Source organism: Amphiura filiformis, chromosome 10 (genome assembly GCF_039555335.1).
Source record: "Amphiura filiformis chromosome 10, Afil_fr2py, whole genome shotgun sequence".
NCBI lineage: Eukaryota > Metazoa > Echinodermata > Ophiuroidea > Amphilepidida > Amphiuridae > Amphiura > Amphiura filiformis.
In genome coordinates this window covers 38,245,475-38,260,700 of record NC_092637.1, presented here as the reverse complement: position 1 = coordinate 38,260,700, position 15,226 = coordinate 38,245,475, and the positions used below count along the sequence as shown (strand labels likewise).

Genomic DNA, 15,226 nt, shown 5'->3' with positions numbered 1-15,226 from the left:
ATAGTTCTTGCAAGTTATTAGTTCATTAAAACACATTACATTGGAGTAGAAAAATGAATTTTAAAATAAAATCAAGGGCTTCCTTCTTATAAAATGCTACAATATTGCTTGAATCGGTATTTTGTTACAAAATAATAAGTTTAGTTATCATTTAAGAAATAAAGGGTAATGCTTTATCCTTTACACCCAAATAATGTGTCGAGGCAGTAAAACGTAAATAATGGGTGAGGCGCAGCCGAACCCATTATTTAAACGTTTTACTGCCGAGGACACATTATTTGCGTGTAAAGGATAATGCTGCACCCTTTATTTCTATTCTATTACCAGAAAATAGTGCAATTTAAAGAGAAAATATCATTTTTTGGTACAAATATTTTAAGTTGTTTACTTCAAGCCAAGGTGGAGCGCGTACGCGTAAGTGGCAGCGCGTATCGCAGAAATATTGCACGCATAACCAAGCGTGATGCTGTGCGTAGAATGTGTTACGGCGCTCGACCCATTATTGCAGAATAATGGGCTCTCACGTGACGCGTTTCAACCAATCACAGTGCGCGATTTTGAATAATGGGTCGTGGAGGTAATAGAATATCAGATATTGTGCCCTTTTAATTTCGTAGGGTCTTTTAGTTAATTGTATTACATTACAATCGTAATTCTTCAATAGAGCCAACCGAGGGAAAACTTTTTTCCTAACATTGATAGCACCAATGTTTTTTCTTTATTTTTTTATACTTTGTGAACATTTCAGGAAATTGTAAAAAGACGGCATCACATGCGGTAAGAATGTACTAAATTAGTATTTTAAATAAATTAACTCCTTTTATATTCGAGAAAAATGTATTGATAATGTACTCGCTTTAATAGGCCGACGTTTTCTCATGGTCGCTATTTCGCTCCGATTTTCCATTCAAATGATTAGCTCTGTTCGGAGCTGTAATTAGGATTTTTTTATACTATTTAACGGATTCGACGTCGGACAAGTATAACATTTTGAACTACCATGGCTCTTTTGAGAGCAGCCTTTTCGTAAGTAAATAAAAGGCGATCCGCTAATATCATTTGTCAAGGGACAGCCCACAATGATACTATGTAGGCAAGAGGCGCAGCCTATTAGAATTCCTAATTTTTCTGAAGAAGTCAAAGCTAATCCTGACGAAAGCGTGGGAGGGAGGGAGAGGGGGAGGGAGTGGGGGAGAGGTAGAAGAGGGGTTACAGTATGAGATGTGTCTCTCACATCACATGAGTAAGGGATAAAACTAGAATAAGTTCGCAATATAGGCTCTACTGGGCCGGTATATTGTGGGCTTACAAAGATGTTGGCCAGGCACGTTGAAGTGATATGGACAAAGAACGAATGATTTTGTGAGATCGACAAAATATGTTCGCATTCCATCACCCTTCCGTACCGAGCCCTTTATCAGCACCAATTTAGATTAGCCATGGGGACAGGGCAGGATTTACCATTGGTCAGATGGGTCTGGGCCTAGGGCCTCCAAAATTGCCCTGTGTATGTTTCTTTTTTAGCCTCAAAACACCATTTTTTGGATCAAAATATGGTAGAATTGCAAAAGTTTGCACGCTTCGTGCGCACTTACTTCTTTCATAGCAAAATTCACCTTCATTTTGTGTTAAAATTTTCTGCAATATAAAATATTTCGCGCGCTTCACGAGCAAATGTCTTACTAAGATAGGAACAAAATAATCGTCTCTGCCAAACATTGGCTGCTTGAGTGCACATGTCATCCTCACGGTGAGTATTAAAATGCCAAATTGCTGCCGCGAGTATTTATCTCTTTAAAGCCATTCTGTGAGTAGATTTGCGAGACGTCACCTTGGAGTTTCCTTTTTTCCATCTCAAATTTGAACAAAAATCTCTAAAATGAGAGTTATAATTCCATCCTTTCTATATGTAAATCATTAATATGAGTGCTAGAACAGTTCCTCTGATGTCTGGAAAAAGCATAAACCTCGTGAGCTGGATCAAAATACCGGGACTAAATTAACCAAAAGTTGTAAAAGGCCTATGCATCTTCATTGACACGATTTTATGACACAACTGCCCCCTTGAGAAAATGGTCTAGCGACGACGCTGCGACGAACTCTAAATCTATGTCATGAGTACCCGTCGTATGTGTTTTAGTTACGGGATTTAAAACTTTTTAGTGAGTCAAACTCCTACCTGTTAGAACTTGATTTGGTGAATTCAAATATTTTGGGTTAAAATAGCTTAATAGTCAAACACACGTTTCGTTGCTGTTCTTACTGCTTCTCTTCAGATTGTTCCATTAAGTGTCAGCATTGTGGCACGCGGAATGAGAATGAATGCAAATGTTGTTGTCAGACAGGATGGCTTGGGAAATTGTGTGAGGGTAAGTAGGCTTATTATGCTTAATTATGCTTATAGAACTTCATCTGTGAGGTCAAATTTGGGTCAACATTTACCGTCAAAATCCCCCCAAAAGGCTTTTTTGACCCACTGCTTTTTGGTTCAGCGTAACAAGATAAGTATTGGGCGAATTTTTGTTATTAATTTTTAAAACCTTTGAGAAATTTTTTTGGTGAAGTTGGTCAAAATTTAAAAAAAAAACGGTTCCAGAGAAGTGGTATTCCCCATTGCCCAAGTTAGCATTACCCATCCGACACCACGTGTGGAGGTTTGGGTTGAGTTGCCTGAGAGCAATTACTATGGCAGCTCTGCGGGCCTTGCCGGACAAAGGCAGAACCGCTACGCCAATTTAACAATACTTTTTTTTCTAGAAGATACATTCTATGGTATTAAAAACATTTCGCATATGAAAGTCTCATGGTGTATGCAAAATAGTTTATACTGCAGGGACATTATGTTCCAGATCCGGTCAGAGCACTATATTTTAGTGATCCAGAAGTATGTGTTGACGGTACCTCAATTTTGCCACAGATATACGATTTAGGCCCCACTGCAATAATTCTTACGATATTCATATGACGAAAGATAAAACGGGATAGGCCCAGCAAACACAAAACGTTTTCGACATCATTCTCCAAAGGTTAGAAAAGGTTTAAATGTTGGGTTATATAAAGGGTATATAAAGGGTATAAAACGTTTTCATAACATTTAAAAACATTTTGATAACCTCCTGCAAGTATTCTAGTATAATGTTAATTAAGTGTCGACAAAATATTTGGCAAAAAATGTTTGCAAAAAATATTTTACAATAACATTTTAAAAACATATTTTTTAAAATAGTTTTGTAGTGTGTTTTTATACATAACGTTTAAAAACGTTTTCATGACCTTTATATAACCCGACAGTTTAATGTTATTTAAACGTTTTTACCAAACCAACAAACTAAAATATAACCTGTTTAAAACGTTTTAAAACCGTTTTGTGTATGCTGGGAGCTTAATAGTAAACTCAAACTGGAGCATTTCATAACGAATGTCGCCACGATCATAGTTTCAAATGTTTGTTATTGATAAGAGCCACTTTTTTTGCAGTGCAATGCATAAATGAAGACCATGAGTATTGTTCAGACTATGACATATGGCAAGAAGAATGTCCGTATGATTACGATGTAAGGAAGAAATGTCCAGCTATGTGTGGAATTTGCGGTAAGAAAATGTATTATTTAAATATGTATTACAAATGGCTTTAAATGCAGGTTTAAAATAATTTGACAAGCCTGTCATCTCAGTACCATATAGTACACTGTAAAACTCTAGCTGTACACTGTTTAAAACACGTTAGGTAAGCCAAATTGTTATTAGTATCTTCATGTACCTTTTCGGAAATTTTGTTTCATATTTTGAAACCTATTTTCCTACATATCAAGTCCAAAATAAAATCAACACCGTCGCTAAGTGTTTATAGTTTGATCATCTCGTAATAGGCAGGAAATGTTAGGCTTTTACCATTACGCCGAAAAGTAGACCCACGTTATTAAGAGTGCTATTAGTTGACTTGGCTGGTCTATATTTTTTGTGTCAAAGAAAATAGACATAGTATAGATCTTGAATTAATAATTGTGTTGCTTCTGGCGAGATGTCACAATGCAATTCTCAAAATAATATATTTTGATATTAATCCGCGATGCGCCGATTACGAGCTGATCAAAGTATAGGATGCGTTTACATACAAATTCAAAGTGTGATAACCTGTAAACCAAAACGGTGTGGATTTTATTTTGGACATGCGATGTTTTTTTCTGAAAGGTACATGTAGATAATAAATAATAACAATTTGGCAACACGCCTTAAACGTGTTTAAAAAGTGTTACAGGTATGATGAATTTACAGTGTATACCTTGATTGGCTATAATTAGCTATTTGTGCGGATATTATTAACATCGGAGATTTGATTGTTTCATTTGTTGAGTAATCCCTGTTAAGCATGTTATTTACAGTGCAAATTCCTTGTTAACCCTAACACCCAAAATACCACAAAATACCACGATGAAAAAGGGTTTGCGATGACGCAATCACCCTAAGTGGTATATGCTCACGGAATTGCTGCCCGGGCAGCGATAACCCGTGTAGCTACCGGTCCGTGATCGTGTGGTTGGCATGTGGGGGTCAAAGGTTCGAATCCCGGGGATGCCAAGTGACTTCTTTCTTCATCTTCTCTCCTTTTTCGTATCTTCTTTAACTTCCGATGTCAAAAAGCAGGGTTCAGTGTTAGGGTTAGATAAGATGTATTTTTTCAGATTAAAGCCTATCCCAGCAAACACAAAACGTTTTCGACATCATTCGCAAAAGGTTATAAAAGGTTGTCAGAAAACATTTAAATGTCGGGTTATATAAAGGTTATATTAAGGGTATAAAACGTTTTCATAATATTAAAAAACATTTTTTGATAATCACTGCCCAGCAAAAACAAAATGTTTTACAAAAAACGTTTAAATGTCGGGTTATATAAATGGTATAAAAACGTTTAATAACGTTCCACAAACATTTTTGACAACTTGATACACAACATTCTAAACAGAATGTTATTTGGGGGTTGAAATATAAAAAAAAAATATTTTGCGAAAAATGTTTGCCCAAAATATTTGCAATAACGTTTTAAATACGTTTTCATGACCTTTATATAACCCGACATTTAAATGTTACTAAAACGTTTTGGAAAAAAAAAAACATTTTAAGAACATTTCTGTGTTTGCTGGGTGCAAATATTTTAACATAATGTTATTCAAGTGTTGACAAAATATTTGGCAAAAAATACTTTAGAATAAAATTTCGAAAACATTTTAAAAATATTGTTGCAGTGTGTTTTCATACAAAACGTTTTAAAACGTTTTCATGACCTTTATATAACCCGACATTTTAACGTTATCAAAACGTTTTTACTTAAACCAAAAGCCAATATATAACTTATTCAAAACGTTTTTAAAACGTTTTTGTGTTTGCTGGGATGTTAACCCTAACACCCAAAAAATACCACAAAATACCACGATGAAAAATGCTGCGCATGCATGAATCCCAGGGTCGACGATGACGCAATCACCCTTAATAAAGTGTTATATGCTCACGGAATTGCTGCCCGGGTACGGCAAGCCATTGGGGTCATAACGTGCAGGTAGCTACGCGCAGCTTATTTAAAGCTACGTGCAGCCGTTTGACCAATCAAAATCGTAAATTTAATCACATTGGGTTTTACCTGCGCGTGGCATAGTGCAATTTATCCTCTGTCACAAATATTACTTTGTTAATTTTTGTAAGTGAAAATATCTGTAGTATATCAGAATGAAATGGTATAGGTGCTAAGTAATATTTGATCAGCATGATGATTGTTCTATATCTCATATTATCTGTCCATATTTACACCAGCTACAGAGGCATGTGACCTTGCTTTCCTGCAATATTTTTTAACACAGCGCTTTACATCAGTAGTAGTTGTTGTTTGACCTTCAGATCCCCTGTACTGCTTTATACAGTGTACCACATGAACTTGTAAACACTTACAGTGCTATCTTTCCTCTGTCACAATTTTTTTTGTAAGTGAAAATTTCTAAAGAATATAAGCAATAAAAGGGTATAGGTGCTAAGCAATATCTGAACAGAATGAGGATTCTCTATTTACTCTGTCTATAATTATTTACACATTAAGCTACGGGCTACAGTGGCATGTGACCTTTGCTTTCCCTGCAATGTCTTTAATCAGTGCTTTGCATTAATGGTGGTTGTTGTTTGACCTTCAGATCCCCTGCACTGCTGTATACAGCCCGGGTATAAAGTATGCCATTAAACACGGTGTAAACTTGGGAACACTCATGATAATAAATATGCTTTGTGTATCATTTTAGCCAGCCATTAGCAACATATGTTCTCTTGGCACATGCTGTGATTTGACCTCCTTACCCGCTCGTTATCTAATTCCGTAAAATAATTACAAGATAATAATCGTGAAAGAGGATAGCTAGCACTATACCACGCGTAGCTAACGACACATCCACGTGATTAAATTGACGATTTTGATTGGTCAAATGGCTGCACGTAGCTTTAATAAGCTGCGCGTAGCTACCTGCACGTTAATGACCCCAATGGCCTGCCATACCCGGGCAGCGATAATACGTGTAGCTACCGGTCCGTGATCGTGTGGTTGGCATGCGTTTTGAAACACGGGCCGTCTCCACTTTTGTCCGTTAGTCCTGGCAAAGATTCCATCTGATCCATGTCGATTGGAATTTCTGTTTTGTTAGGTCATTTTCTATTCATTGTTTCAGTCCCAAACGTGCGAATCCGGAGCACTCATCTATTTTTATTCACTGCAGATTTTTTATTTTTTGGATATACAGGGAAGAACATTCTTTGCTGTCTGTATGTATACATGTATATTTCACTGATAAAACTGATTCAAAATGATGCAACCGGAAATATTTTTCGTCTTTATCCGCGACATTGCATGCGCAATGCATGCTACGCCCCTGTTTGAAAGATAAATTGTCGTTTACTTGACACCAATGAAGATGTTAAACTTTGTTGGGACAAACATGCCTGTGTCGTGAAAACGGATGCATGTCGCTAGATATCGCAGTATGAATAGTCTAGTCATGTTTGTTTATGATATTTTGTCACCATTTTGTTTCATTGCAGAGGCCGCAACTGGAAACGAACCGCCGTGTAATGAATGGTAAGTTTACGTGATATCATACACTCCAAGATAGTGAGAACCAATCAGAGCAAACGTTGGTAAATTACTAGCCGTGCATTAGACGCATCTACATCTCAGTACGCGTGCATTATTTTGTACAATTTCACTCCCAACAAGTGATACGCATTTATTAACCTATAAATCAATAACGACAGATGAGACAAATGGGGACATGGATCAAAAGATGCAAACGATACGTTTAGGGCAGAACTTATGGCAATTTGTTGGGAAAAAGACAAAAATCTGTAATTATGTATAGTTGCATACAATCGCAGTCACAAAGATAATCATAGTGCCATTGACATTTTTGTAGTAATGGGAAAATCCTAGATCAAAATAAAGAGTACAGTGTCGCCTTTAAACATGCCTGGCATTTTTTCCTTCCATATTGACCCTCTTTTATGAGTTCTTCTTCTTCGCGGAATAATAAATCGCTCCATCGTTATGATATCATTATATATTTTGATTCCTCACTGCAAAAAACATAATGTTCCTAAAATATGCACGTATCACGTGAATGTTGTTCATCTAAAGCTTTTAGAATAACGTATCGTATGTTTCCCTATTTTATACAGATGAGATCTGACCCGTCTACGATCTACCAAGACGAAGATGACTTCCAGATACCACGCTTAAAGTTTAAATATTAAATACAATGGAATTATAGTAAATCACCTTACGTTACAAGTCCCTAATATCACTCATTATAATACATTCTTTTTTGACATATTTAGTTCCCAGAGGAAATCATTATTAGTCCCTGTGCTGATCAGTTTTACTATAATCCGCTTTTTGACGCTAAACCCTTCCTTAGCCTCTCCTTCCCCACCACATAGGAGCAACATTATATGATTCAACATGTTCGGAGGGAAGGGGGGGTGCTTAGTTACATTACACTATTGAAAGAGACCCAAAAATGCTGACAAGTAGTTTGACACACTAGTCCAAGTAAAGCAAGATTTCACTTAGTAACTAATTGCAACATTTCTCACAATGTATTTCTAAGAGATTTCCATAACACCATACTTAAAGTCCCAAGAAAATCCTGTAAAAGGTACATATGTTAATTTGGATAAACCAAAATGGCGAATTAGGAAGAATTCGTCTCCGAAGTCCAGTTCTCGAGTTATTTATATGCACATAGCTTAATGACATATATGGACCAATGCTCCAATTTTGATTAAAATAGTCTAAAATTGTCCGCTTGTAAAACATTATGTTACAATTAGCTTACATTACAAAGAATAGTATAGTGACTGACCCAAGTTGATAACCAGTTATATTTATGACTGTGTTCAGTTTAAATGGGCCTTTACTTGATGCGTCGTATGTTGACATTTAGCAAGAGGCGTGATGCTCAGTGTATGATGGTTGAATGAATTAATACTCCTCTTTCAGCCAAAAACGTTGATAACATAAGTCTAATTGTGTGAGGATTTGTAACGTAATGCTTTGTTTTATTTTGATGATCGCGATCTTCAAAGGTGATGGTACATATTAATAAAATCAGCAAGATAAAAACCTAGTATATGTTGTTATTCTTATCGGCACTGTGTGTGATTTTCATTTGTTAATATTATGATGTCGACATGAATCATTTGTCGCTGAGATTGATTCAACAATATGATTGGTAATCATCAGTGGCGTAACCAGTGATGATTGGCGGGTACCTACTTACCCTCTTGTTTCCCTTCCAACAGGATACAATAAAAATAAACTACAAAATAATATTGTTAAGACACTGTTGATAGGGTAATGTAAACAAAACACCACTCCCCGATCAATGTTGAATCCTACGCCGCAGATAGGCCAAACTATACTTTTTCTCAATCGTTATTACCAGAGAAATCCTTTTTTTGTGGATTGAACAAAATTTGACAAAAATAAACATTGAACCATATTGATCTTGACCTATTTGGCGAATTTATCTTTTTGACGATACATCCTAGGTAGTGCTAACTATTCTTAATTTGAATTGTTGAGACCACTTTGGTTATAATCATGATAATCGGAGTTTTTTTTCAGATCCATTGTCTTCTTTTACTTCATCCCGTGATGATACCATGATGGTCAAAATACCTAAAAAAAATGTGATCAGACAGATTACTGAAACTGCATATAGACCGACAAAACCCCAATTTTTTCTGGTTATAGGCCTTTATATCTTGTAAAAGAAGAATATTCTTGACTTGCTGATTAATAATTATATGTAAATGTTCTTCAGCATGATCAAGCTCCAGTATAAAATTTATTCATGTATAGCTTAACTTTTCAACAGCTCCGTCTAAAGCAAGCCATGTTGAGCACATTTCCAAATCCCCATATGTAGCCCCCTATTTAAAGCCATATTATAACATTTGCTGAGGAAGACGCCCTCAATGTTTTTCAAAATTCTTTTTTACACGATTATATTGTACTTTATTAAACCAATATACCCTGCAAAAATCAAGACTCTAGGTGCTGTAATTTTGTCAAAATATAAGATTTAGAATAAAACGCAGGAACCGTCGTTTTATTATTACGATGGAATTATTAGTCGAACGCATACACGAGGTTCATAACACACAGTACGTACATGGCGTGTGGGACGGAGATCTACACAAGAAAGTATCGTACCATTACACGACCGAAAAATTCCAATTGTCTTTGCTTTGTCTTAGTTGTTCGGCTAAAAATTAAAAGGGGATATATCTGACAGTAAAAGCTAAAATTTTATGGCAAAGAAATGCTAATCTATTTTAGGAAAATGTTATAATATGGCTTTAATGTCATTTTAACAGAACACTTACCCCAACACAGAACCACAAAATCACTTAAACAGCAATCTGTACAATGTAAATTGTCTGTCGCGGAGATGTATAATTTTATATATAATGCGTTGCCTACACAGGATATTAAGGGGTCACACCACCAAATCAAGTTCATATTCTTTTATAAATTAAAAAGCACAGAAGAATATTTCATTTTCTCATGGTTAAAATGAGCACATCAGCCTCCATTCCAAACTTGTTTCCATTTAGATCAACCAGCTATTCTGCCCTCCCATGACAAAAGGAAGTATGGGACAATTTTTTCAAAATGCCTTTTTTGGCTTAATATGACTGTTTATACCCCTATGTTATTGCTAATAATAAGTTATATCTTCAAAAAGTAGGTAAATCGCAAAAAGAGTACTTGCTTCCTCAGATTTGTACACACAAAATATAGGGCATTTGGCGAAAAACCACCACAAAAGGAAGTATGGGACAAATAATTGGAAAATTGTGATGATTTTATGTAAATAATTAATCATCGTTTTAAGGAAATTGATACTAGTTGATAAGGTACACTGATTTAACATACCAGAACACCATATAGTATGAATATTACGTAAAATATTTAATAAATTTGCGCCATATCTCAATAACATAAATTTGTCCCATACTTCCTTTTGTCATGGGAGGGCAGTGTTGTCTTCGAATGGAAACACTAGTTGTTATTTATTCAGTCAGATAAGGTTGGACCTGATTTAGTGGTGTGATCTATGAATACACTCCAGACCGCGTGATCACAATCAGAACGCAGAACATGTGAACAACACGTGATACGTCCAAAAGAGTCGGAATGTGTACTCGATGTGTTCCAATACCGAGCTTTATTGTTGTCAGAGCAACAGAACACAGTTCTTGAACATGGTTATCAAGAACACTATCAGAACATTATGCAGAACATTTAATGGTTACTAGAGATGGACAAACGGTCAAAGGAACATTCAAAATGAAGGACATGTACAGTTCACGTTTCTTGTATTCGGCAAAAAATCTTAACCATCTAATTTGTTCACATAATTAATCAAATTGAAGATTCTAGGAAACAGCTGGGGATTTATTTGGTTCAATTGCTAACAAACTGGTGAAAGTTTGAAGCCTATAGTATTATGTCCCTATTCAGGTTCCTAGTATCTGATCCAGAATGTTTACTTACTTGTGTCACCGACAAGAATCACGTCATGGCATGGAAAGGTTTCTATACAAAACGATTCTCTTATAAACCATCATGCGCACAGTTTCCACCTCGATACACCTGATCAGACGTGTTCGTCCAAGAGCTCTCAAGCAAGCAGTGATTGTCTCCACTACAGTCTTTGATTACACTACACAGTTAAGTGCATAGCATCGAAGAGATGTGGAGCTTCTAGCTGAAAAATGGGCCTCTTTGATTGGTTTTGTCGAAACCCCAAGTGTTCACTTCATCCAATTAAAATTGTTTAATATCAAACGAAAGCTAACACTTCCCCCTAGAAACACTTTTCGTCACTAGGTCAACAGATAACGCAATGTAATATTATAGCAAGGCGGGCTTTGTGGTAAATCTGTTGAAAACTTCATATCCAAGCACATTTTTGACCAAAATGTAGGTTTTAAAAGTCAAAACCTCAAGTGTTCCTTTAAAATATTTTTCAAATTTTATGTCATTAAATGAAAAAGTACACTTATATTGTCCATATACTAATCTTGTGCAAAAAGTTACTATTTTCGCCTGTTTTGTCATACGGTTGTAAATTCAATGAACTATGAATTTGCTAAAAGAGCGCTTACAAATTGATATGGAGAGGCTCAGGTCATCGACACGCTGGGTAAAGGAGACCATTGAAATAAGAAAAAGTAGGGGCACCACAATGAATAGAGACGAAGGACAGTACCAATTATCTCACATATTTGATGAGTTTCTGAAACAGGGATCAAAGCACTCCCTTGATGAAAAACTAACAGGCAACTCTAAGATCAGCGCTGATCAGTGTTTCCAATAGCAGTCACTACCCATCAAGTGTTGATAAAGTCAACGTGTTGTTGAAACGTAAGTAAGTGGACATTCTGGATCAGATACTAAGAACCTTGTCTACTGAAAGAGCTAAGCTTGTGTTTTCATTTTACTAGTTTTACTCAACAAGTAATTTGCATTTACATCTAGGGCAATTCACATGTGTAAAAGTACTGCAACTCTGTGTAAGTTAGCATGCCGTCATTTGCATATTGATGAATATCATTTTGTACTGGTAGGTTTTACCAGGGACCATACAAGGTCCCTGGTTTTACCAGAAAATTATTATGTTTGTTATATTTAATATATGTGAACTAGTTTTCATTTTACTAGTTTAACTCCACAAGTAATTTGCATTTACATTTGGGGTAATTCTCATGTGTTAAAGTACTGTAACCCTTTGTAAGTAAGAATATAGATGCATACAGACGACTTTCTCCTGTACTGACCTGGTTTACTGGAAAGTTATTATTGTTTTTATATTTGACTACACCATCTACCAAAAGGTAGGATTGTTGCCTACACAGCAAAAACTGCAGAACACATGACTCGTCGAGGTGTGTTTAAAATGAGTTCTAAATGTGCTCCTAGGTTAAGCTAGTTGTTGTCAGAACATCAAAATGGTAGTTTCTTTCTTCGCCACAAAAATAACCCTTCAACTTACCCATACCTTACTTTGTTCCTATAATTAGTAAACTTAAAAATCACAGGAAACCGCTGGTGTGAATTTGGGTCAATTACTGACAAAATCGTGCTGTTCGAAGCCTATATTAGCTTTTATTGAATATCAAAGAAGTAAGCTTGTGTTTGGATATTGCTAGCTTTATACCCCACAAGTAATAATATTTGGATTTACATTTAGGGTAGCTCTCATGTGTCAGGAACCAACGGTAATTAAGGCGTGGTCTCTTATAAAAGCTTGTGTGACTCATGGCCAGATTGTCAGCAATTTTCTAACGCTAGAACTATATAAATAATCCAGTAAGTTCAACTAGTGGTACTTTATGGGCAATCCTCTGTTGTCCGAGAAAACTTTGATTTCTGTAATTGGAAGCTTTCCAACTTTAATTCTTTAGGTTGTGCAACTATGTTATATTTTAACTTTCCTTAGAACATTTGAGCCAAGAATGACAATGATCAAGTGCTGACAGTTTACGTAATATATGATTTTTGATACCATGCAACATTAATGTTAAACTTTGAAAAAAAATTGAACTTTGCATTACAATATCTACGAAATATTCCAACAACTTAAATGTGCGTGAGAAATTTTTAAGCCAGCTGGAATTCTTTTATGCAATAATTTTTTATGCAACATTTATATCAACATTTACGTAAACAGATATTTATAAGTACCGAGCGTCATCTTACATGCAAGCTTTCATTTTCAATATCGTACATGTTTTCAAATTTGAAAAAAGACCAATTAAATGTCTTGCCAGAAACAGATCGTTTAAAAAGAACAAAAACGATTTCAGAGAACAAAACACGACGCCCATTGACAGTTAACCACTATAGTGCGCATTGTGTTGAATGATCTTTCTTTCGAACTTGGAATGAAGTAAATTGACAATCAGTCAACCGATTCCAGTCAAATTGACTTTTATAATGCAGAGTAAGATGGGCTACAGGCTGATGTTTAGATTTGTGGATTCTGATGTCTATGTCTCGACGTACGTCCAAATTCATTAGCCCGGTAATTTTTTTCTGGGACATGCTGTACTTCTGTACATAACATTCTACCTTATATCAGTTCAATTTTTCAACATTTAATAAAAACTTTATAAAGTACTATAACACTTTGTTAAGTTACAATGTCATTTGCATATTGATGAATGTCAATTTTGTTCTGGTATGTTTTACCAGGGACCATACACGGTAGTAATTAACTTTTAAAACTTAATAACTTATTATCACTATCTATTCTTCCAAATGTTGGCGTAATATAATCTCAAGAACAACTTGTTGCTGTTTCTATTGCATATAATAAACATCTTGCTCGTTAAACCGCCATCCTCATTAAACCACCATTCTTATTACTTCGTAATGTGACCTTTTTCTGCCATAACTAAATAGATAAATAAATAAATAAATAAATAAATAAATAAGTAAATAAATAAATAAATAAATAAATAAATAAATAAATAAATAAATAAATAAATAAATAAATAAATAAATAAATAAATAAATAAATAAATAAATAAATAAATAAATAAATAAATAAATAAATAAATAAAATAAATAAAATAAATAAAATAAATAAAATAAAATAAATAAAATAAAATAAAATAAAATAAAATAAAATAAAATAAAATAAAAAAATGAATAAAATAAATAAAATAAATAAAATAAATAAAATAAATAAAATAAATAAAATAAATAAAATAAATAAAATAAATAAAATAAATAAAATAAATAAAATAATAAAATAAATAAATAAAATAAATATAAACTTTGAAAGTGCATTATAACTCGATTTGTGCTTCTATTTTGGAACCTAATTCTTAACCTAGTTACAGCTCGATGATGTCAAGTTTAACGGAATTATAATGTTAATCAAAATGTTGCTATTTTTTAACCTAATTTTAACCTAGTTACAGCTCGAATGTCAAGTAAACGGAATACATAAAAACTGTGCAACGTTACATAGAATGCACACAGGTGTCTATAAATTCATAAGATTATAATCTCTGTAAAATATTAAACAGAAAAGAAAACGTTGATTGATTTATTTCAAAGGTAGGTTTTCCTTGAAAATGTCTATCCATTTAATTGAATTATCACTTTTAACCTAGTTGCAGCTCGATGAAAGTATACTAGAAACTCTGCAAAGTTGCATAAAATACACATAGGTGCCTAGATTTCAGTATAATGTAAAAGACTCAAAATGGGATGAGATTTATGTAAATTCCGCAACTTTAGTGACGCAAAGGTGTATAATAGATATCTGCAAATTGAAACATTCGGCAACGTTGCATACATATTTTATTACAAATGATTAAAAAGAAAATAAACATCTCAACTAAACTGCTCATTAGACCACCATTTTCATTACTTTATAATGTGACTTTTTCTGCCATAACTAAATACTACACAGAATATATACTTTGAAAGTGCATAACGACTCGATTTTTGTTGCTATTTTTTAACCTAGTTTCTAACCTAGTTGCAGCTCGACGATGTCAAGTTTAACAGAATTATAATGTTAATTAAAATTCAAACATGCATTAAAACTGTGCAACGCTGCATAGAATGCACACAGGTGTCTATAAATTCATAAGATTATAATCTCTGTAA

General features: G+C 34.4%; 1 protein-coding gene and 1 long non-coding RNA gene across 2 annotated transcripts in view; one reads left to right on the top strand and one right to left on the bottom strand.

The window, feature by feature from the left end:
• LOC140161840 (GLIPR1-like protein 1) overlaps positions 1–15,226 on the bottom strand; it is a 157,314-nt gene that overhangs the window by 37,955 nt on the left and 104,133 nt on the right. The window lies entirely within an intron of this gene.
• LOC140162199 (uncharacterized) lies at positions 749–7,968 on the top strand. Its single transcript, XR_011860219.1, has 5 exons — positions 749–777; positions 2,277–2,369; positions 3,478–3,591; positions 7,072–7,108; positions 7,705–7,968. It is a non-coding gene; the product is annotated as an uncharacterized lncRNA (long non-coding RNA).